Source organism: Episyrphus balteatus, chromosome 3, assembly GCF_945859705.1.
Source record: "Episyrphus balteatus chromosome 3, idEpiBalt1.1, whole genome shotgun sequence".
NCBI lineage: Eukaryota > Metazoa > Arthropoda > Insecta > Diptera > Syrphidae > Episyrphus > Episyrphus balteatus.
This window is the reverse complement of record NC_079136.1, coordinates 16,301,899-16,326,600: the sequence shown is the minus strand read 5'-3', so window position 1 is coordinate 16,326,600 and position 24,702 is coordinate 16,301,899. Positions and strand designations below refer to the sequence as shown.

General features: G+C 31.6%; 1 protein-coding gene and 1 long non-coding RNA gene across 6 annotated transcripts in view; one reads left to right on the top strand and one right to left on the bottom strand.

Annotated features, from left to right (window-relative positions):
• LOC129913250 (tyrosine-protein kinase Fer) overlaps positions 1-24,702 on the bottom strand; it is a 114,081-nt gene that overhangs the window by 27,848 nt on the left and 61,531 nt on the right. The gene's annotated exons all lie outside the window — the stretch shown is intronic.
• Positions 8,399-10,502, top strand: LOC129913281 (uncharacterized). Of its 2 annotated transcripts, none has more exons than XR_008772024.1 (4): positions 8,399-8,591; positions 8,657-9,482; positions 9,573-10,304; positions 10,376-10,502. It is a non-coding gene; the product is annotated as an uncharacterized LOC129913281 (long non-coding RNA). The 2 variants fall into 2 exon arrangements; XR_008772023.1 differs by having other exon boundaries at positions 8,657-9,514.

Sequence of the window (24,702 nt, the reverse complement as noted above, 5' to 3'; positions counted from 1 at the left end):
CATCGATTCTAGTTAATTCAAGTATGCTGAATTCAGTGGTGGCAACCCTTTTGAAAGTTTGGCTCAAGTTTTCGAGATATTTCGAAAATAAAATCTTAGGTCGGGCTATTTAAATAATATAAAATATCCCGAATCAATGTTAAACTCAAATTGCCTCCATATTAAAGGCTTTGAAAGTCAACAAAATAAAAAAAAAACATGAAAAAGTGAAGTTTTTGTTTATAAAATGCTTTGTAAGCGACCGAAACATAACAATCTAGGCTGGAATAGTGTTAAACATATAGCTATATACAGGAATAACTTTTCTCTAAACTAAAAACTGTTTAAAAAAACTTAATTATTCGAAATTATCAGTATTTTAATAGTCCCGACCTAAAATTTTGTTTTCGAAATTTCTCGAAAACTTGAGCCAAACTTTCAAAACGGTTGCCACCACTGAACTCAGCATACTCGAATTAACTAGAATCGATGTGTCTCCGCTCTGTTGCATAAAAAAAGTTCTAAAAACTATCACAGTGTTCTTATTTGAATGCAGATTCATCGTAGTAGGCAGACCGTCTTGAGATGGGTTAGCGAGCGTCTCACCGAGATCTGCATCAATGCTAAATTCACCAACATTGGCCTGATTTTCGTCACGCATTCACGGAATAAAAAGACGACATCACCAAAGATAATTTTTATGATGAGCTCCTCGGAAAGCATAACCTGCACAACACCAATTCCGATAACGGATTTGATGCTTGTCGACTTTGCTGCATGCCAAAATGTTGTCCCGCATTTCATCATTCATAAAAGGTCATGGAAATTACCATTCCTCCAGTATTATGGACATTCGATCGTTCCGCGGAGCCAACATTGACTCTGATCATGACAACTACCCGGCAGTAGAAGCCAATTTACTGATGCGGATATCCAGAGCCTTAACTTGCCAGATACACCTTTTAATTTCCAGAGATTTCCAGATTAGCATGTTGATTTGACGGGATATAATTCTGTGGCCACAACCAATAACCGCTTAAGTGAGTTAAGACAAAAAATTTTCAGTGGTCTTATGATGCTTTCCAATTCAAAGTCTACATATTTTTACTGTTTTAACTATAAAAAACGATAGATTTAAACCATCTACATCGAGTTAATAAAAGATTGAGTTGTTTTTGAGGTAAATTAAAAAATGCGGAGCATTATAGTAAAACTTAATTTTGTTTTCTTTTTCGACCTAAGCGGTTATTGGTTGTGGCCACAGAATTATAATGCCCATGCAATTGACCAAATGAATAGGGACAACAAGTCTTTGTAAGGATCGCGAGTAAAACTGGAATTTAAATGTCTACTCTAAACAATGTCCTAATTTCAAAACTCGTATTAATAAGTTACGCATAGGGTTTTAATTCTATTTAAGACTGAATCTTTTCTTTGTTCAAGAAAGGAATATCGGATTATAAAAAGAAAAAAAGTTATTCTACCTGATGGACTTCTTTTAATAAATCATTTTTAGTATCAAATCGTGTTTTTCCATTAAAAACTTATGTAACAACTACCTATAGTAATTGATCTGTCAAAACCTAAAAACCAAATATTCAACTGATATGCATCAGAATGATACATAAAAACTAGAACTGTGCCATTAAGTCATCCTGAAATAAATGTATTAATCCAGAAATGTCAAACACATCTAATGGACCGAATCAAAATAAGAAAGATTCTAAGGCCTATAAACACACATGACGATAGCAGATCGAGCCACGTAACTCTATTTGATGAAAATATGTCAGTTTTATCAGTCATTGACCTACTGGTAGTGCCATTAAATCAAACAGTTAGTCAACCACGCTTTTTGATTTGTTAATGAGAATTTAGTATTTATAGTTATGTATACAGTACACAGTACAAAAACTCTTACACATTCCATTGCATTGACATGACTACACTTAACCATTAATAAAATAGTTCCGCATTTTATTTAACTAACTTAATATTTCGTAATAACACTCTTATAGGTAGGTACTAAATATTTTTCTTAGCTTTAACTTTTGTACTGTCCCGGCTTTTTATTGTTCAAGACATCATTTGAATGTTAATACTCATTTGTACCTAAACAAAATCACATGTGAATGCAGATACTATACCTTAACAATGCTTTCCCGTTTTAATGTGACAAGAGTTACGCGATAGGGGGCGTCGGTCAATTGTGCACTCATAATAACCGCTCATTTATTATTGTATGTGTGTTTTTTTTTTTTACTTTTCTTTAAAGTTATGTAAAGCAAAATGTCAATCTGTGTATGTCAACATTGTCAAAGTAACAAATCGAATAACGCCTTCATAGCAAGTAAGTAACAAAAGAAACGATTTCTTTTAGGTTAAACATTCAAGTTAAATGAATATGTTTATGGTTATACACTCTAGGTCTATGCATTAGGGATAGTCAAATTATTAGGAATTTTTTCAAGGGTCAAAATGGTTTCGATTAAATTAGAAGTTCCGATTATAAAATTAAGTACAAGTTTTCTGACAGCAAAAACAGTTGCACTTTTAAAAATTAGCTTCCGCTTTAAAGTGAATCTATTCATAACCACCACGTCTTACTCACAAACCAATTGTTTCTATTTTCGCAGCAGAAAAGAAGAGATGAGTAGCGTTTTCTCAATTTTACTTCAGGCGTGGAAAATTATGTAATACTTAGTCATTTTATACTGTCCTTATTTTTCTAGTTCAGAGTGTAGAAAAATACCAAAACAAACAAAAAAAAACTTTCGATTTCTTTTATGTCATGGAAGATGACTGACACTGGCTTGTAAGCATTAAAAAGCGCAACTCAGGGTGCGTCATGAGTATGTGCATTTGTCTATCTCTCGTGTAGACACGTAAATATACTTATTTAATTTTTAATGAAATGCAAATTGAATTAATTTTACAAAGAAAAAAATGCATTTTGTATCGTTTGTCCAATGAAAGTTTTTTTGTTGTATTGTATTGGAAAATGCGTTTCATGCGATGTTTCGGTTTTAAGCATTTTATATGCTTTCAGTAGCAAAAGGTGTCAGCTTGTTGGTGGAATTTTTGATGAGTTTTGCATTTTCCATCATAATCAGAATAAATAATAATAATATTCACAAATAAGTGCATACTATTATTGCATAGGATTTATTTTTTGAGTGGCTCAACACTTAATTGGTTTTCGTGATTAATTAAAAAATGTTTCGTAAAAGAAGTGAAATGCTAAAATTTTGCCTGCAGTTCCATCAGATACTTGAGAATCCTTGGAGTTTTTCACAGCATGAACACGTAATTTTATTTCCTCTGAAGCTGAGGTAACGCGAAGCTCTCAAAACTTCATAATGTGTACACCACAAATTGAAATTCTTTAAAAGTTTCTTCGATGGACTGCAGAACCCCGCGTTCTTAGATGATGTCGAAACATTTGACTAGCAAAATTACAAGCTCAACATGGAAAGTCTGTTATTGCAAATCCGTTACTTACAACTTGATAACCAACTACGCCTTTTAGAATAAATTATTCTAGGAGTTCTAGGAAATAGTTACAGTCTAATGGCAAATATGATTATTCATCACAATTTTTGTATTCCTTGGCCAAAACTACACATAAGAATTCCACAAACAATATTAATTAAGGTCGCAAGAGTTATGGTATCAAAACGGCGTAAATTTCGAAGATAGAAACCGAGTTACTTTTGATCACGGGCTGAAACATTTCAGAAATAATCCAGTCTACGAGGAAGGAATTTATTTATAAACACCACATTAACTCCCCACTACATAATGATAAAGATGCACACTGTGAACAAACATAGCTACATGAACAACATTATGAACCTGACTGGTAATGAAATTAGTAGAACAATTTCTTTTTAAGCTGACACGAGGTAAGACTTTCCGCTCTTATAACTTCAACCCAGACAAAAGTCTTCATCATCTCCTATCAATCTCATCGAGAAACCAGAACTACATGCTCTTTGCCCTTTCAATTAATGATTTCAAACTCAAACTATCGTTCCTAACGGACCAACCTTGTCGATCATTTAAGTTCCTTAGCTCTTTAAAGATAGAGATCCGTCGATGACTGTTTAATGTCTTCGCAATCGATGTATGTTCGTAACCTCTTATAACTTTAAAAAACAGCTGAACTGCGTTGCATTTTTTCTCCATACTCCATTGTACTTTATAATTCCTTTCATTTCATCAAAGTTCTATTAGAGGCCTGTACCGATCATGTTTTCTATTTGTAAAACAAAAGGTCTCTAAATGAAGAAAATCTAGAATAGAACAGATCAGAACACCACAAATATGTAGGTACGTAAAAACTGTCAGAACAAAAAAGATTAGAAAAGTACAACTTCAAGTTTTATATAGGTTTGACTAATTCAATTCAATTCAATTTAAGTTTATTGAGACTTTCTTTTTTTTTTACATTTTTTTTTAAGTAATAATACTAATACTAGGTTTTGTTGCTCACTTGGAATTGGTCTAGCTTATGCATTAATATTTTATAAAAAGATTTACATTCAATTTTCAATTTTGGAAATTAAATAACAAAATTGGTTGTAATGATTTTTCATTCAAATAAATTATTCTGATATGATTCTTGAAACTATCACCTGAAAACGTAATAGGTTAAACACCACTTGCATGTCAACTTACTTGCAAGTTCAAGTTTTAAAACGGTTTTTGCTTAATTTTGTAGAAGCTGTTAAATTACTTTCTCTGATTTTTTTTTTGTATATATCTCTTATCAACACCATTTTTGTCGCTGCAAATTGTCATTTTGGTTTGAGTAGGTAAAAGCCATACATTTGAACTTAATCTTTTCATTTCATAAAAAAAGTCGAAAATTATTAAAGCTATGATTACACGGTCAACGAAATAGGTCAACGTGTTGACTCTCTGACGTAAAAATGACGTCACAATCTGTCCCAAGAGTGTCACGTTGTGTGATCGTCAACGAAAAGTGTTGTCATTGCGTTGACGGGTACGATGACACTCGCGTTGACACACATTTTTGGGTCAAAGCATTGACTATTTTCGATGACCGTGTAATCTCTCTGTCAATGCCATTGGGACGCGTTGACAGGGTTTTAGGACTGGGTGTCATCGCAATGACCCTGTCCCAGCGTTGACGTGGCAGAATTTAATACCGTGTCATCGTTTTAGAATGACATTGTTTTTTGTATAGAAATATGTTTAAAGTTGGATTGGGAAAATTTTTTGTAGGACGATTATTTGAATGGTGTACCGGTTTGGAGGGGGGTTCTCATTTCACCTTTTTGTTTTTACAAAAAAACTTTTTGGTATGGCCATGGCATCCATGTTGGATGCAAAAAAAATTTTTTTTTACAAAAAACCAAAAACCATTTTATGTATATTCTAAGCTACATTTTAAGACCATAACCATTAACATTGGGTGCGGCGTTCCTATGCTATAACGTTTGAAGGTGGCCATGTTGATTTTTTTTTCGATTTTTTAAAAATCAAATGTCGAAACTTTTTTATTTTTTTTTTCTAATTTTTCGACACAAATTTAGTAATTTTAAATTTTTATTCGTTCAACAATCTTATCAGAATTTATTTAAGACTTTTATCTTAAAAGTGCATTGCGTATATCTCGAAATATTTACATTTCAATGCAACAATGTCAAACATATTTCCGTTTAATTTTTCTATGAGAGCTTTTTTCAAATCTCATTTTCTCCGCTTTTTTTTTCAAAACATTTTTGGAAAATTTAAATTTTTGCTTTGTGTCAAACAGTGTGATCAACAAAGTTTTGCGAGTCAACGCGGTGACACTGCTAAGTAAACGTCACGTTGACACACCTGCGCGTCAACGTAATTTAGGACAACATTGACGCAATAGTGTCAATCGTGTGATAGTCAATGTTTTATGCATTGACACTGTGAACGTTGACGGTGAGATGACAGAAAGAATATGGATTTTTTCTTGACGTCAGAGAGTCAACGCGTTGACCGATTTCGTTGACTGTGTAATCATAGCTTAATAGTTTTGACACAAACCTAATCTATCAGACCATTTGAAATTTGATATACTCCCTTGATAGTTTTAAGGGGAAGCTCGAATGTGAGCATTTGCGTTAACTTAACATTTTACTCCATTTGATAAATTTACGAAATTCCATAAATGATTGACAAGGTACATAGGTTGTAGCATTTGCTAGTATTTTGAAAAAGCATAACACACAATGAAGTGTCATGAATATGTTTTTCCTACTTATTCAAATTTCATACCCAACAACTCAAGTTCATTGCATTGATGTAAGAAACTTTAAGATGACTAATTTGTTGTTCAGCTGAAAAATGACATCAAAATTTTAATATTTCCCTCACGAATGACCTACATATTCTTGATGAATGGTTTGAATGTTATGTGTTGTCTATAGAATAATTCCCCTGACGACATCTTGAAAAATTAAGCTTTTATTGAAGAAATTGGTAAACACCTTAAGTACTCATAAAAGCACAGAGATATTCAGCATAACAATAGTAGTAACTTTTTCTGTATATGTATTAAAAAAGATCACCTACGAAGTTAATTTTTGTCAAAGTAAGCATACTAATGTAAAATTTGCTAGTGTTACACATTTTTCAGTGACCTTCAATCTACAAATATCAGCATTGACATTAATTAACACTGAATCAAATTTGTTTGGCTGCAATAATAAAAAATCTGTTAAAATATTTTTTAATGCAAAAATGCAGTTACTTAAGGCCAGACCACATCATTAAAAAATTTAAACGTTAAGTCAACAAAAATACATCAAATTAGTTTAAATGCTTACGGTTGCGATGTAAACAAAATTCTATAAAATATTTTACGTTAGCTGAATGTATCTTTATATCTATATACGCATAAAACATTCAACAGGCAAGAACTTTAAAAAGTGTAGATTGTTAGCGCACAGCTCATCCTGTTTGACTTTGCGAAAGCGACCTGAAAACATCGATTTCGATCAATTCGCCAACGAGTTATCGTTGTTGTTTGTTCTTGTTGGCGAATTTATTTGGTGCAATCGGACATAAATGTTTATTTACACGATCCGAGAGCTGAATTGAAAGTTAGTTTTTTCCGTTTGTTGTTGCTGGATATAATATCATACTTCATGTGTGGAGCTGTCATCGTTATCATGTTCTAATTAAGTGTGCAACACAAATATGGGAAAAAAAAGTAATTGTGGGCAGTATAGTGTATGGGGGTATAAATCTTTTGAGGTGTTTTCTGTAGAAATTGCAGTGGAGAGTGAAAGCACCGCAATTATAGCTGCGGGCTAGTTTCATTCGATTGGAATGTACTCGTACTGTGTGCGTCGGTAATAAGAAAAATACTTTATTGTGGAAAATCATTAGAAAAGGGGTTTTAATGTTTCAGGTGTGTCTGATTGTTTTTTCCGCGTGATTCATCTGACGGTACTCTACACTATCCAATTAAATGAAGATTTGTGAAGAAATGACAAAAACTTAGTACATAAGCCAAATTTATGAAGAAACTGATCTTGGAAGATAGAATTAGCGAACAATACTTTAAAAGCAATATGAATATGCAAAAACCTGCGCTGCACATTTATATTTGCGTCCCGTCTGTTGTAAATTCGAGTACCAGATTTGAGTCATAAATATACTAGAGCCATAGGTTTGAGCCACAGATTTGAGTCCTAGGTTGGATTCTCGGACTTGAGTTACAGATTCGTTTCGCAGACTGAGTCGGCTGAAAGATTTGAGTAGCAGGTGGAGTCGTAGATTTGAGTCGCACATTTATTGCGCGGGTTTGAGTCATGAGTTACAGCTTCGAGTCACAGCACTGAGTTGCAGATTTGAGTGATAGATTTGAGTCGCAGATCTAAGTCCCAGTTTTTACTCACAGATTTGATTCAGAAATTTTAGTCGAAGACTTGAGTTCCAGATGAGAGAGTATGTTTTGAGTCACAGATTGAGTGGCAAATTGAGTGACAAATTTGATTCGCAGAAAGTTGTCGTTTTCGATTGGTTTCACTCGAGGATTCACAGTTTGAATCGCTTCCACTCAATTCTGAATCGCAGACTTAAGGCAAAGAAACTTGAGTATATTTGATTTGGAAACTTTAGGAGAAGATTTGAGTCAAGGATAGTATGCAGGTCTCAGATTTGACTACCAGATTTGAGTCGTAGATTTATTGTACTTTAGTTCGAGTTTTAAGTCGTATAGAGTCATAGATTTGAGTCGCAGATTGAGCTTTGGACTTGAGTTGCGGATTTGAGTCTCAGATTTGTGCCGCTAATTGGAGTTACTGATTTGAGTCACAGAGATATTTACAAGAATTACCAACTTTTAATAGCTTTTGGGACACTGATCAAGTGACTTAAACTTACAAATTATCAATTATAAATACCTCAAACCACCCTCTGAAATGAATTCCATAATCGTATGAATAAAGTAAAATTAGATTTTTGAGTCAAAAACGAATTTAAAATACTTAAGCTAAAAATTCAAAGTATAAGAAAAATTTAAAAAATGGTCAAATTAATGTCATGTTTATTTATTTCGATCCATAACTGAAACTTTTGTATCAAGTCATTCAGGAGAAAGGGTTTGTATCTTGTTTTTATATGCAATCTAAGTAGAAGTCAAAATTGAGTTTGCAACATTTTATAGATTGCTGAAATCATACGATTGGGTCACAATTTGGTTGAACAAAGAAAGGAGTTTTGTAAATTTACTTATGAAAAATTCAAAAAACCATTAAGATGAGATGAAATGTCCGATTGGAACAAAAAAGCGTATTGGCTTCAATAAAATTTGGGAAGTTAAACTAAATTATTTGTTTCGTGGTGTTGGCTATATTTTTTGACAACCAATTTCTATCAAAAGTACAAATTGATGTCTTCTCAAGTTTGTATTTCTTATAGTTATTGGTTTTCAAAACTTAAGGCAATAATATTTAACTTTATGTTTTGTACCAATAAAAGATATGTATGAAAACTTTTGTCTTATTAAAAAAACTCATAAGCTGAACCTTTCATATTTTCAACAAACAAAGTGAAAGTAACAATTTATCTCTCAAGATTGATATCCATTCCCTAAAGTATATAAAAATAAATAAATTAAATCAACTTTTCCTTCTAAGCTTGACGCATGAAAAATGACCATAAAATAAAAATGCGTTTGGATCACGTAAAACGTGATCGTAAACTGCGTGCGTGATAACATTAAACGTCAAACTTGATGTCAACTCAAAACTAAACCTCTACTTTGGCCGCATGCCAGCATTCAGCTGATATTCTGGAAACATGAAAATAACTATACACTCTCAAGTTTTGATTACAAAATTATTCATCAACAAAACAAAAAAAAATTGGCAAGATCAAGTTTCACTTAGCCGCACTTAGGCTATCAATTAGTTCGAATTTGGCACACCACTGGCTATAGTGATGGTATTCCCAGCAGGTCTCATTACCACCAATGCGATCGATACACAGAAGTAAGCGAAACAAAAATTGGATCACATAAAAAGTTGTATCTTGAATGAAATTGATTTTTTCTCTTTAATTTTAATGTAACACATATTTAGTGACTACGACGACGACGACCGAAAGTCGCATGGCGAATTTTCAAATCAAGTTTTTATAAACAACCATTTGGCAAGCCCGGACGGGTTCGGCCGGTGGCGGTGACGATGACGGTGACGGGCGAGCGGTGGCGGTATATTCTTTTTCGATCTCAGGAACCAGTTCCACCCAGCATACAGCTCCGATCCAGCTTCAAGACCTCGAATCCGAACCAAAACGATCGACTGTGTGACTCTTTTGCGGTTATATTTGAGGTCTACTACCGCACCCGTCTCCCGCCCAGCAGTTTCATAAAGTTGATCGCCCTCCGCATATGCTCGTCCAGAGCTCTCTCTTTCTTTTCGGTTTTCTGATTTTATTTATGGAAATGCCCAATAAAAACCCTCGCCGTAGTAATAATAATAATAATCAATTTCTGTGATGATTCAATATAAGTTTTTTTTTTTGTTTGTCGTATGATGTTGCTTGTTGGGAGGTGCTGGAAGCTCCACAAGATTTGAAACTGATTATTATAAATGTTTATGCGGATGATGATATGGGACCAAGATGAACGAACAAGAACAAGGAACGAAACTAGAGGGACCAGTTCGAGAATGTAGCACGGCGCATGGTACGGCCGGCGACTAGCGGGGTATTTTCGCCGTGCCTTGTCGTGCCTTCGCTGTGTGATGGTGGTTCCAGTTGAATAACTTATTTATATAAATAAAGTTAATGATTTAAGGAATGACATTAGAGTAAGATCATTGAATGTCATAGGTGTTATCAAATAATTATACCTGTCAAAATGTTTATTATTATTATACAGGTGTCAAGAAAATGAGGTGCCGTTAAATAATAATGTGGTCGCTGATTAAAGCGCATTTTTTCATTAATTGAATCAGCTGTTATTTTGTGTTATGCAAATAACGAGTTAACAATAAACAAATTTGTGGCCTAGGTATGAGCTTAAAATGAACAAAAGAGGAAACTTTAATGTGCATACTTAAGGATTTAAGAATAATGTATATTACTTGCCATTGCCATACACTGTTTCTATTGATAACATTGGTACCTATTGAATTTTTTTTCGAAGGAGACCACGAATTCTTCCATATAGCATTAGCATTAGGAGATATTCAATACTAGCATTTTTACCCGGCTTAGCATTTCCATAACAATAATCACCGAAACATGGGAAATAAAATCATATACCATAGCATAGACATAAACAATGTGTCACAAGTATAACCGAAAAATTTTAAGTAACTCCTGATATTTTTCTTTAAGAAAGTTTAAAGTTCACATTAAGTTGATTAAATGAGTGACTGGGTGTTAGGACAGAAGGAATTAAAAAGCTTTATTGAGTCTTAAAATCTTCTTTAATCGGAATGACATTCTTCTTAAAAACTTTTGTATTCCTTCTTCCATAGATATTAAATTTCCTCTGCTCTTAAAAAGTCTTTTTAAATCACGAGGCACAGCCTCGGCAGTGCCCAACCAAGTTCCCTACCAACTTTGGCAATATACTCTTATTTAAGGAAACAACTCAGTTAATTTTCGGCTCATTTCCTAGAAATTTCGGACTTCCTTTATTTATTGAGCTAGTCAAAAATAAGCTCCTCAGAAAATTTCAGCTAATTACAATTCATTGCTTCTGAGATCAAAGAACTTCAGAAATCACTTAAACCGTAACTGGCTGACTCCTTGATCGATCATCAAAATTATGGAGAACTTTCTTTTGGTACAGATAAAGGAACAAATTTGAAATTTTTCATTCAGAGGGTGTGGTAACCGCCAATTTTCGCTGAGCTATCATCAAATATTATAAAGCACTTCTGTCTTAGTACAATCTTGAAACTTGATGGAATGGTATAATATCTAATAGCTTATACAAAAGAAAAAATTTTAAACTTGAGATTTTCTACTCAAGGATGGTGATACCGACCCTGTGTAATATTTTTAGGTAACGAATGCCATCAAATAAATGTCTTGAAAAGTATGGGAATTATAGAAAACTTAAGATTTTCTAAAAAAAAAAGTGGAATAAAAAAAAAACATTCTACAGCAACATATTCCTAACAGAAGTGAAATCCTAGCAAAATCATAACTATAAAAAAGGAGCCATTTCCCCATATGTTGAAATAAAGTCACGGACAAAAAAGCACAGAAGTATAAAAGTGTACCAATTTCTTAGATTACCAAAGATAAAAAAGGATTTTTTTTTGGAGGAATAGCTTTTTGTTCTGGGGAAGATAACACTGGTCGGTAAAAAACTAAAAAAAAGTCGGGAGCAAGAACTTTATAAGGTGATTTTGATTGACTTTAGTGTGCTGAATTCAAAACTGTTTACAGATTTTTTCTATAACGCCTAGTTTTTGAGCTATACTCATCACTATTTTCGCTATAAAGCTTCAAAAACTAATTTTTAATTGAGTTTTTTTAATGTTTAGTCAAAAATATATATTTTCCGTAATATGTTGCTCTTTATAAGTCCAAATCAGAAGACGCAAGATGGAATTTGATTCAAAAAACCATTCATTACTTTGAAAAAAATAATTAAGATTTTGAGATATCTATCATAAATTTCTTTTTTCAATATCTTTGAGAAAAAAAATAATTTTGAAAAAATATAAATATCTTTAGGACGTGTTGATATGGCGTTTTGAGATTACATAAGTAGTTTTACAAAAAAAAATTAACGGTGATGTAATTCGATGTCAAATGTACCCAAAAACACGCGTTTTTGGCCTATTAATATTCAATTATTTCAAAAACGTGACGTGCCAGTGAAATTTTGACTTCAGATTCGGACTCAGCACACAAAATTCCTCTCGAAAAGTAGGGTTTGGTTCTTGCTCTATATCCGTTGCCGACCAGTGTAATCAGCCCTATCAAGGTATCCGTTCGGAGAAAATTTTCGAAAGAAATATAAAAATTAAAGACTGAAATATGAAGTTTCATACGGAATTTATTTTATTTTGTTCTCTTAAAGGCTTGGCCACACTGGAGGGTATGCGGTAGCGGTACGGATAGCGGTGAGGGTACTTGTATGAAAAAAATTCCAAACTGACACATCAACGTTCAGGTGTGGAATTTTTTTAGTACAAATATCGTTACCGCTATACCGCATACCCTCCGGTATGGCCAAGCCTTAATTCGGTTTTTTTAAAGTTTTGACAAAAAAAAAAAAAATGCTGGAAACTTGAATAAATTGAAATACTTATAGTTTGTTCTTGCTTGTTTTTGGTGGTTAACAAAAAGAATTTTGTTGCCAATCAAAGTCGTTTAAATAATTAAATGCACTTTAAATTATAATTTCTATGTTAAAGCTTGATAATACTGTTTTCTTTGATTAAACAAAATATTTTAATCCACGCACCAATTTAACGTAATTCTATCTTTTTTTTCCTAATGAATTCCACCTTGATTCAAATAAATTTTGATGTTTATATATAAGAATTTAAAAAATGTCATTTTCATCGGGAAAACTTGTTAATTTCTTTCCTTATATCTCCACACACGTTATAGCTATAGAAACATGTTCTTTACACCATCACCATTTTTGTAAACCACGTTTTATTCCATAATATTATTTATGCAAATTGCTTTGTGCCTTAAATTACTACTAAACACTTATAGGTAACGCTATTTTCCATCCTCGCCTTTTTTGCATCTTAATTAAATAATTTTTCTGTTAATCACCCCTCTGTATTCCCGTGTACCCTTTTCGCTATAGCAAACCTAAACCAGAATCAAACTAAAAAAAAAAGACAAGAAATAAAATAAAAAACAAAAAACAAATAAAATAAATGAAAGAAGCTATCTCGACTCTTGATGCGAACCAAAAGAAAAAGAACATTATCTGCAAGATTACCACTTCTTTCGATCAAAGATGTTATGGCTACGTAGCCTTAAGGTCTTACACAAATACACTTAGGTAACTTAGCTAAGCAGAGCTTCTCTTTGTTAAAATCTCACATCTTCTTGATGGTGTTGGCCGCATCTCCTCCTTTATAGCTGCTGCTGATGCTGCTATTGCTGCTGCAGCAGCAGCAGCAGCATCCATCCTATCATCGTTTGTCGGTCAAAAGACCACGATTCCAAGAACTCTGGACCAGTTATGAAACAAGCCAGGCAAAAATAATGAAAGTAAAAATAAAAAAAAGGTATCATAACGTACGCTTAAAGGTTGTATGTACTTGCTGTTACTTTTAATCTAAACCAAATTTGTAAGGTCTTAAAGTTCGACTTATGGAAACTTTATTTCACTCTTAGCAATTAGAAATACCAAGCAGACAAGTCTTATAGCCTGACGGTTTCGTGCAGATGGAAATATCCAAATTTTTGTTCAGTTATTTTTACGAAACCATGATTAACCCTTATTCTACCTTTATCACAAGCAAACAAAAAAATAACAAAACTATCCAAAACGACGACAGAGAAAAATTGAAAAGAAGACAAAACGAAGAAACCGAAAGCAGCGCATATATGTAAAGAGTACAATTTTTTTTTATAAACCTAATACATCAAAAGGAATATACAATTTAAAAAAAAAACTTGTTCCCGCAGATTCATCCATCGTGAATCAAAAGAGTGAGAGGCAGGTAAGCCAATGGACCAAAGCCATGGCTCATGTCTATAACCAAAGCGCAAGCGCACAAACCTAATGCAATTCACGCACAGATCGCCAGCTCACAATATATTTTGTTCCTTATTCTTTACCTCTTTCTTGCTAGTGATTTTGTGATCGTCTTGCATAAAGAAAGACCAACAAGTTCAACTTGAGAATCTGAGCCAGTTTTGAGAATAAAATCTGTTTCAAGAAGGTTTGTACTTAAACTTGGCAATTAAAGTGATGAGGTTAAATGGTTTTTTGATTCAATTTTTGGGTTCGATTTTAAATCTTAGATACTTTTCCCTTTCATTAAATTTAAATTCAAATTAGCAACAATTGTAAAAATTATTTAAAAAAGTCTTAAAAGAAGAAAACAGTGTATTTGATTGAAAGGTTAGTTTTTTTGTCATTTAAAAATATTTTATAAAATTCGGGAAGAGAATTTAATAGTATTTTTTCATTGTTTTTTGTTATGATTTGTGTGTGAAAAAGAGGTGGAGTGGAGACTTCTTCAGATAATTAAATAAATATTGCACATTTTGTTATTTTGTTCTCTATGTAAAGCCTGTACTTGTTTAATCCTTGGATATTTTTTGGCCAATGTTTGTTTCTCTCCCCAATAAGTTCAACCAAAGGTTTGTATGTTCTATTTTTCGGACTTACAGCGATTTTTTACTCACAGCGATTCGTGACTCACGTGTTGACTGACAAGTAAAACACTTTCGAAACGTCGCGTCGGGAAACAATGTTTAATAATCGCGATAAAAAAGGTCTACAAAAAACCACCATTTCACACTGTCTCACACTTGTCTCAAATACAAAAAAAAAAAAAAAAAAAAAAAAAATATTTATGAAAATGCATTTTTTGGCATAACCCAAAGAACTTCCTTTACTATCGTCTAATTTGTAAGTTGCAATTAAAAGAGATGGAATCATATCTATGGAAAAGACGAATAATTTTCTCTTTCATAGAATTCTTAATTCAAAAAGGAACAGTGTTTATTTTGCTGTTACTTCTTACCCCTGTTATTTCTTATCCCGCTCACCCCTAGTCAAAAAATATATCTTTCCATAAAAAGGATTACAAAATTTTTTAGAGTGTTCGTTTCGGGTTTCATTTCATTCAGCTACATACACACATTAAAATAATGTGTCATATAGCCAGATTGCATGAACTTAAATTTTCAAGCTTGATCATCAACCGCTTTTTCCTCCCATACTCTTCCATATGCATTAAAAAAAATCCAATAGGTATAACAAATAGCACGTATACGCCCCAGTGCAAAGGAGATGGCACATTTTTCTATGGAGCTTGGGCCCAGTGTGTTCACTAACGAAATTGGTATCAAATGAGAGGTGACGGTAAGCACATTACGTGAATAAAATATTTTCAAATTCGTTAGTGGGGTTTTGGAGATATTTGAGTTTGAAGTTTCGGATTTCACAATCAAGATTTCAGCTAATTTTTCGAACAATTAATCGTAGAATGCGTAATAATGGGTGTACAGAAATAATATTGGTATCAAATGAAAGGTATTTCTCTTGTCTATAAATCTGTATCAAAAGTTATTTTCTTTATTAAAAAAAATAATACATATTAGGTATTTACTTCTCAAAAGGTGATTTTTTTAAGCGAGGCATTTGGCACATCGAAATATCAAAATATTCAGTGGTGACATGCACTTTTTTTTTTGCAATTTTTCGATAGCTTAATGTGTAACCTTTAATTCTATATATAAAATAGTTCTTTAAAACATACAAAAACCTTATAATAAGCAAAATACATAAAAACGCGCTGAAATATGCCTATTAAATAATAAGAATAGAAACTATAGTTCAGTCAATGGGGAAAAATCTGGAAAAAGCTATGACGTCAGCTAAGTTTGAATGCAGTATTGAAGAGGGGTTTATCCCAAGTACAAATCTCAGATTGCGTATTGTTTGGTCTTGTGGGGCGACCGCCATTTTGAAAAACGCATATGTCTCAATATCTCGAGAACGACTGGTCGGACAGAAAACTAGAAAGGACTTTTTAGATTGGAAATTAGTTAATCTTTCTTTTTCTAGTACATCATTTTTCTCTAGGAGTTATAATTTCAGAGTTACACTACCGAAAATTGTGTGTTTTTTGATATTTTAAATATTTTAAACAACTCTTAGAGTTAAGTGCGGAATTACTGAGAATGAGATACTTTGCGGTTCTGTTACTCTGAAAGTATAACTCCTAGAGAAAAATGATGTACTAAAAGAAGAAAGATTAACTAATTTCCAATCTAAAAAGTCCTTTCTACGCATACTACGATTAATTGTTCGAAAAAATAGCTGAAATCTTGATTTTGAAATCCGAAACTTCAAACTCAAATATCTCCAAAATCCCACTAACGAATTTGAAAATATTTTACCCACGTAATGTGCTTACCGTCACCTTTCATTTGATACCCATTTCGTTAGTGAACACACTGGGCCCAAAAATGTGCCATCTCCTTTAAAAATATTTCTCTCTCGTTACTTCTTCGCATTTAAAAATATTCATAGCGGATTTTTTCCCAGTGTGACTTCAATATACATAATTATTCAATGCCAAATACCTAGATCAAATTTAATCGGAATCATTAGAGCCAATTTCGAGATGTGTTAACAAAATGAAACCAAAAAAAAAAAAAGACAAAGAGATCACTACAGAGAAAATATTATTTGGTCTTAGACTCGTTAGGTCAAATAGTCAAAATTTTTAGAAATTCGACGAATATTAAAAAAAATATTTTATGTAGGTACACTTTTTGCATGAATTTTTTGTTTCAATGCACAAAACTCTGTATGCATTTATGCTTCTTTTAATTTCGAATACATTTTTACTTGCTCTATAGGGCAAGTATTGGATTCGTGTCGAAAAAAAAAATTGAGGTTTTAATCAAAACCAACATTACGATGATGGAGAATTCCGAAAAAGTGGGTCCCGCAATTCCGTCCGTGCGTCTGTGCGTCTGTGCGTCTGTGCGTCTGTGCGTCCATCTGTACACATTTCCACAGCCTAAACGGGTGGATGGATTTTCTTCAAATTTGGTATAGATGATTTTTATGGAATTCTGAAAGTTGTTTTTTTTTTGTTTTTTTTTATATCTCGTTTAGAACGTATACCTCCCATACAAAAAAATACGATATTACGAATTTCTCGAAAACGGCTTTAACGATTTTGATTAAACTTTGTATACGTAATATTTAAAGCAGTGGCAATAAAACTACATTTTTATTTTTCTCAAAAAAGTCAAATAACAAAAAAATTTTTTTTTTCATTTAACAAAATTTTGCCCTAAATGTCGGCTCTTCCCCAATATCAATTTTTTAAAATTTAGATCCAGCTTTTAAAATCTACAAGTAGACTAACATAAAAGTGATTTGAACTGCAAGAGCAAGGACGTGCGACCCCAGTCGTGCATTTTATTTTCATTGATATTCTTACAACCCTGCCTCAAAGTATTAAAATTTTTAAAGAATAAATTAATAGCAAAAAAAGTTTGATTTTTTTTTTACCAGTGTAATCAGTGATTTCATGTTACTAAGATGTGATTATTTATCAAATTTTCAAAATTCAAAATACATCCATAAAGAAAAATCAAGAATGTAAACGCCATCAGGCCAATTTGCTTGTAGCATTGATAAGGCTCAATTATCACCCACTCGAAACAATATTAAACTTTTTTGTTGATATTTGATGTGCATCCATATCAAATTCATGAAAAAATGTAAGTTCGGGGTTATCATTTTTTTCATGTAAGAACCTCTGCGCAGTAAGTCTAAACGCGTATGAGATATCTATCAAAATTAAAAAAAAAAAACTTGGTGATATATCTGTTTACTGATATAACTGTACGTGATTTTACAAACACGTGCTGTTAAAGCCTCTTTCTTCTCTTATACGATTATCTTTAAAATGTAACGTGAGTTTTACTAAAACTAAATTAAACGCATCTTATGCGGAAAACTTTATTGGCCACGAAAATTAAACATTCTCATTTTATCATCCTAAAAAAGATAAAAGGGAAATTTTAAATTTTTAATTTACTTCATTAAAAATTAACTAAAGCAAAGTTTTACAATCAATACCTACAATAAAAATTAGTATACATTGTCAACTTCTCATATCAAATAAATAAAAGAAACCTTTTTGCTTCAATGTTAAAGTATACCTCTTATATATCGAAAAACAGTCAGTTGCATCGTAGTCCCAGGGGTGATTTTGTCTTTTACATCAAAGAACCTTGTGAAATAAAATAACTTAAACTATTCACATGGAAATGCAAATTCACTCAGCATTTAAAACTAATCCATCTTTAGTTTTGTACAAAAAAAAAAAATAGCAAACAAAAAAAAAATGCAAACAGAATTAGCTAAACCAATGCTACTTCGCGTGTCGTTTTAAAAGGAATTAGACAGGATTATGTTTATACAGTGCATACGATTGTATAGGTACTATTGTCTATCCATTCTTTTAAGTTAAGTAAACTTCCGTTTTACGTCCTTCTAAGGTATACATTATTTTGTTTCTACTATTATTAAAGGGTTAGTAAGGAATTCGTGAAAAAAGCTGAAATCTTAGTCAATTGTCCTTAAAAGTTGGCAAAATGAAGATTTTACTTTTATCCCGGGGAGAGCATATCAAAAAATGCGTAACAATCTGCTTTTAATTATATACATGGTATTTCAACTCGACAATCTTGGAATTGGAAAGGTTGGTTGGCCCTCTTGGAACTTTTTGTTTCAATTTTTATTTTATAGAATAAATTTGAACTAAATGAGCAAGTACCTACGACCTATTAGAGGACCTATGCTATTTCCCTTTATTTGTATCTTTTACTGGACAAGAAGTAAAATGCAAAAAAAAACAAAAAAACAAAATCTCAAGGGCCCAATGGCCATCAAATAGTCAACGAAAGGGAATACTTTTACTCTTTTGGTCTCGATGTGCTTTGTGGATTTCAATCGATGAATAACTACCTTGCAAGTGATACAAAAAACAGAAAGAGAAGAAGAGCACCTATCTACTCAACTCATATTACATATTACAATAATTGAATCATTTGTTTTCAAAACATGATAAGTCCACTTTTTTTCAAAATTCGTTTTTTGACTTAATTGTTACTCTAGGGATAACCATGTCTGTCTTCAAAATATGAAGTATCTACTCCATTTATATCTGATTTTACAGCTACGCGAAATATTTTTTTAGTATAAGTCCCGGACTTATCATCTTTTAAAAATAAACAACAGCTTCTTTATGTGTACACCGAAAAAAATAAAATGCACGACTGGGGTCGCACGTACTTGCTCTTGTAGTTCAAAGCACTTTTATGTTAGTCTACTTGTAGATTTTAAAAGCTGGATCTAAATTAAAAAAAAAATTGATATTGGGGAAGAGCCGACAGTTAGGGCAAAATTTTGTTATTTGACTTTTTTGAGAAAAAATAAAAATGCAGTTTTATTGCCACTGCTTTAAATATTACGTATACAAAGTTTAATCAAAATCGTTAGAGCCGTTTTCGAGAAATTCGTAATATCGTATTTTTTTGTATGAGAGGTATACGTTATAAACGAGATATAAAAAAACAAAAAAAAAACAACTTTCAGAATTCCATAAAAATCATCTGTACCAAATTTGAAGAAAATCCATCCACCCGTTTAGGCGGTGGAAATGTGTACAGATGGACGCACAGACGCACGGACGGAATTGCGGGACCCACTTTTTCGGAATTCTCCATCATCGTAATGTTGGTTTTGATTAAAACCTCGATTTTTTTTTTCGACACGAAACCAATACTTGCCCTATAGAGCAAGTAAAAAACCAATATCAATTTAACATTTTTTAAATATCAAATTAACATTTTTTAAATATCAGTCAAAAATGCTCTATAAAATGTGTTTTATGATATTTAAAATGTTAAACCAATATTTTTATTATCAGGATGATATTTAAATATGTATCACATTTTGGAAATTTTTTGGATATTTTATTATCATTTTTTCATATCAATTTCTCATTCCAAATTATTGAAAAATATTAAATAAAAAATTCTTAATGTGTACTAATTTAAAGGCGCTTTGTGTTTTTTTCGAAGTAAAATGTATGATTTACTGAGAAAATTTGATCGGCAATAAGATTTTACTTCACATAGTTTGGGAGAAAATAACTAGACAATTATATCACCTACACTGAACCAAATCCTTACGTAAATACAACGAAAAAATTCGTTGAGCCAACGAAAATTAAATTAATTTTCAGCCGATGAAAAATTTAATTGGCTCAACGAAATGGCTTTCATACGTTAATGAAGAACTTCATCAATCAACGAAAACTGTAGTATTTTAATGAAATTTTTCATAAAAATTTTTGATCGAGAGTTAATGAATTTTTACATCACTTTACGAAATTTTTCATCGATTAACGTAAAATTTAATTAACCACGGTGATATTTTTCGTTAGTCAGTGTATTTTTTGATTAATTTATGAAAGAACTTTCGTTAGCTAACGAATTGTTTCGTAAATTTAATAAACATTTTAATTAAATTACGAAAAAATATTTGTTAGCTAACGAAACTTTTCGTTGTATTAATTGTATTTTTTTATTGGACTTGTTAAATTATTAATTTAATATATAGTCCAAAACCAAAAATTGGCGTTTCGACCCAGTGGAGCTCACTTAAGTCAACTGATGAGTCCGACTTCTCGTGAGACACCTTGTCAATACGCAAATATTTTGTATATTCAGCTCAACTTACATAGATTTTTAAACAAAAACCTAATGTGAACTATATAAAGCAAGATTCAATTTTTAATCATTAAAACAGAAATGCACCCAAGTCTAGGTTTTTTTTTTTTTTTGTAAGGCAACGATTTTTTCGTTAACTGATGTATTTTTTCATAAGCCAATGTAATATTTCATTAATATATGAAGAATTTTCATAAGCTTATGAAGATTTTCGTTAGTTAATGTTGAATTTCATAAGTTAATGAATTTTTTCGTTACTTAATTAAAACTTTAATAAAGTAAGGAAAAAATTCTTATTTTTATTTTTTAAAATGAGTATGAAATTTTTCGTTAATTGATGAATCTTTTCATTGAATTGGATTTTTTGGCACTAAAAAGGGAGAAAAAGTGTATGAAACGTTTTCATTAATTGATGAAGGTTTTCATATTACGAAAAATTACATATTTTCGTTGAGCCAACGAAAGTTTCGTTGGGCCAACGAAAATGTAGTGTATGAAACGATTTTCGTAATTTTACGAAATTTATTATTTTCAGTGTATAAATAGAAAAAATAATATCACCACTATTTTGTAAAGAATATTCACTTTCAGTAATGTTTTGAAAAAAGAAAGAAAATACTTAAAATAATAAAAATAATAAAAAAGAAAAAGAAAGAAATAGGTTTCATTATAATAAACTAAAACGTAAAATCTAGTCAACATTGACATTTTAATTTGCAAAGTGAAATTTTCACTATCCACTTAAACTTAAAAAAATGTCAAAATGACATTTTAATTGTCAAAGCGAAATTTTCACTATCCACCTAAAATTTAAAAATGTCAAAATGATATGATTAAATATCAAAATTGATATTTTAATTGTTGGACGACTTTTGTCACTCAAAAATGTTAATTTGATAGCTGTTATTATCAAGTTTTTTTTTCGGTGAAATGCTATATTAGGCTACTGGCTGAAAATCTTAAGTTTAAAGCGTCTTTAAAGTTAAATTAGCACTCCGGATATTATATTTTAATCTCAAATACAATTGTGCGATAGACTGGGGATGAAACCAGAATTGTATACCCATTTTAAAACTAATTTCACATCCGTTTATTTTCAAAGTATGAAAAGTCCAAAAGCGTTTTTATTTTATTCTATTAATTATAATTAATTAATAATCTTTTTTATCAAAAAACAAAACCGACTTCCATGGATCAAACCTGGGTTTTATGGTTTTTCTAATGGTTCCTATGGCTATAACTGAACGAAATTGAAATGGGACCACATTGCAGCCACCAGCTGTCCAATACAAAAAGAATTATCAAAATTGGTTCACTCAGTCCAAAGTTATGAGGTAACAAACATAAAAAAAAAATAAAAAAAAAAAAATACAGGCGAATTGAATACCTCATCCTTTTTGGAAGTCGGTAAAAACGAAACGGTATTCTGTACCTATGTAGGCAAAAGTTCTACAGAATATATTTTTTATAAATTTTTCTTCTACTGAAAAATTTAAAATCATAGACTTATCATGTTTTGAAAATAAATGATTCAATTATCTGGAGTAGATTGACATCTACCTATATTATCAAAACTTTGAAACATAAAAAGGCTTAGTTTTAATTTATTATTATTTACTCTGTTTTTTGAAAAGTTATTTTTTCGGGCCCCTTTAAAAATAGCAGCATTCACCGAATAGAACCAAAATGTAACCGAACCGCTACTTTTCTAAGGATTACACTACACAGGGTGTCTCGTAATAAGATAAGAAAAACTTTGGTATTTACTAAGAAAAAAATTGTTCCTTAGTAACGCTGCATCTGCAATTTCAAGTCTTAAACTTTATTTATTGAACTGAAAACTCAAAAAATATAAAATTAAAATCCAATAGAAATTTTCAATTAGGTACACAAACTCGAATGTCAAAACTGTTTAAAGCTTTCCGATATGATTCCGAGATTATCTTTAGTTGTTTGGCTTGTTATAATATCGTGAAGGAGAAATATTTCGGCATTTATTTAAAAGTAGGATATTTTTTAAAGGTAAGACATTTTTGAAGGCCTGAAATTTTCATAAACTTTCAAAAATTTTTGAACTAACTAAGGCATTTTGAAGGTAGGACAATTATTATGAATAACATTTTTGAAGGTACAGCAATTTTGAAGGTAGGGCATCTTTCCTAGAAATGTTTTTTTTTTAGAGCTAGAGCTTTTTTTGGAAATCGAACGTTTTCATAAGCAGGGCAATTTTGAAGTAAGGGCATTATTTAAACTAGAGTATTTTTGGGGGAAGGCCATTTTTGTAAGGTAGGGCGTTATTGAAAATAGAGAATTTTTAAGGCAGGGAATTTTCAAAGTATTTTTATAAGAAGGCCATTTTTGAAATAAGGGCATTTTTGAAGATAGAGCATATTTAAGGTAGGGCATTTTAGATTTAAGGTAGGGCATTGCTCCTCAATGCCTCCCCCTGCCTACAGCCCTGGTTGATACCATTTAGAGAACGAACAACAAGAATCACTACTTAAATTTTCCTTATCTTATTAAAAGACACACCCTGTATTATTATGATTATCTTAAAGTTCTCAATCAAAAACATCAGAATCGTGCCAAACACACTTCTTGCTCTCAAAACATGTTTTCACAAAATTCGAACTACTAGGCAAAATGGATACTAAAGAAGACGGGTGACACTGAGTTGGCTCTGGTGCATTCAGCTGGCGATGATTAAGCTTAAAAGACTCAAAATTTAGCCAGGTAGCGGTGACAAATTAGCCAGCTGGAACCAGCTAAGTGTTACACGTGCTTAATTATGAATCAAACACTTAGGTCAAAAAACCTCTTCAAATTATTAAATACTCTTTTTGTGATCTTTACGATTTTAATAAAACACGGAGTTGATAAAAAAGATGAATTTAATCATTATCAATACTTTGTATGCAAATCCTTAGCTAAAAACAAAAAAGAGTTTATGACCTCATGTCAAATTAAATGTAAATCCTAAAACGCAGCAAAATATACAACATATCACGCAAATTCAAAAAGAAATGCTTATTAGGACAAAAAACTGTTCATTTAGAACTAATATGACTAAAATGAATGAAAACACATCATTAGCAATGCAAACAAGCGACTAACTGCGAATCGCACAGTTAATTGTTTTTATTTTAATCTATTTGTTGTTGTTTTTTTTTTTTTGTTTGTTCTCAAAGTTCTTCTACTAATTTACTTGACACGCAATTCAATTAAATTAAGGTGTGTTCAAGGGCTACTGGGGAGCTAATAGGGCTTGAATGAGATACGACAATTGCAATAGCATAGCAAGGATATAATTGTTAATCTGTGATTTAAGTACATACTTGTATGTGTTTAACATTTGTTTGGGTTTGTCATTTCTAATTCTAACTAACTTGTAGTACAGTAAAATGGCTGACAAAAACGTACTTGAATTGTTAAGCTTTTGGTGAACTGGCAGGTGTTTTTTTGGTATTTTAAAGTAGATTAATGATGTTTGAATGAAAATATTTACAACTTAATTCAACCGAACAAAGTTCTGGTGAGGTTTTTGATGTGTTGAATTTGCAGACTTTCTGTTTTTGGGATATTTGGTTAGAAAATATTCTTTTGATGGTAGGTGGCCCTAATTTTAAGTTGAAATTGATTCACTTATAATAAGATTTAAAGTTTTTTTGACGAAGAAATATAATTAATTCAATAATTGTTGTATTACTCACACGTTATTTTATGATAATTTATCATATCAGCAAACTTACCTGAAAAAATAAGAAAAAAAAAAAT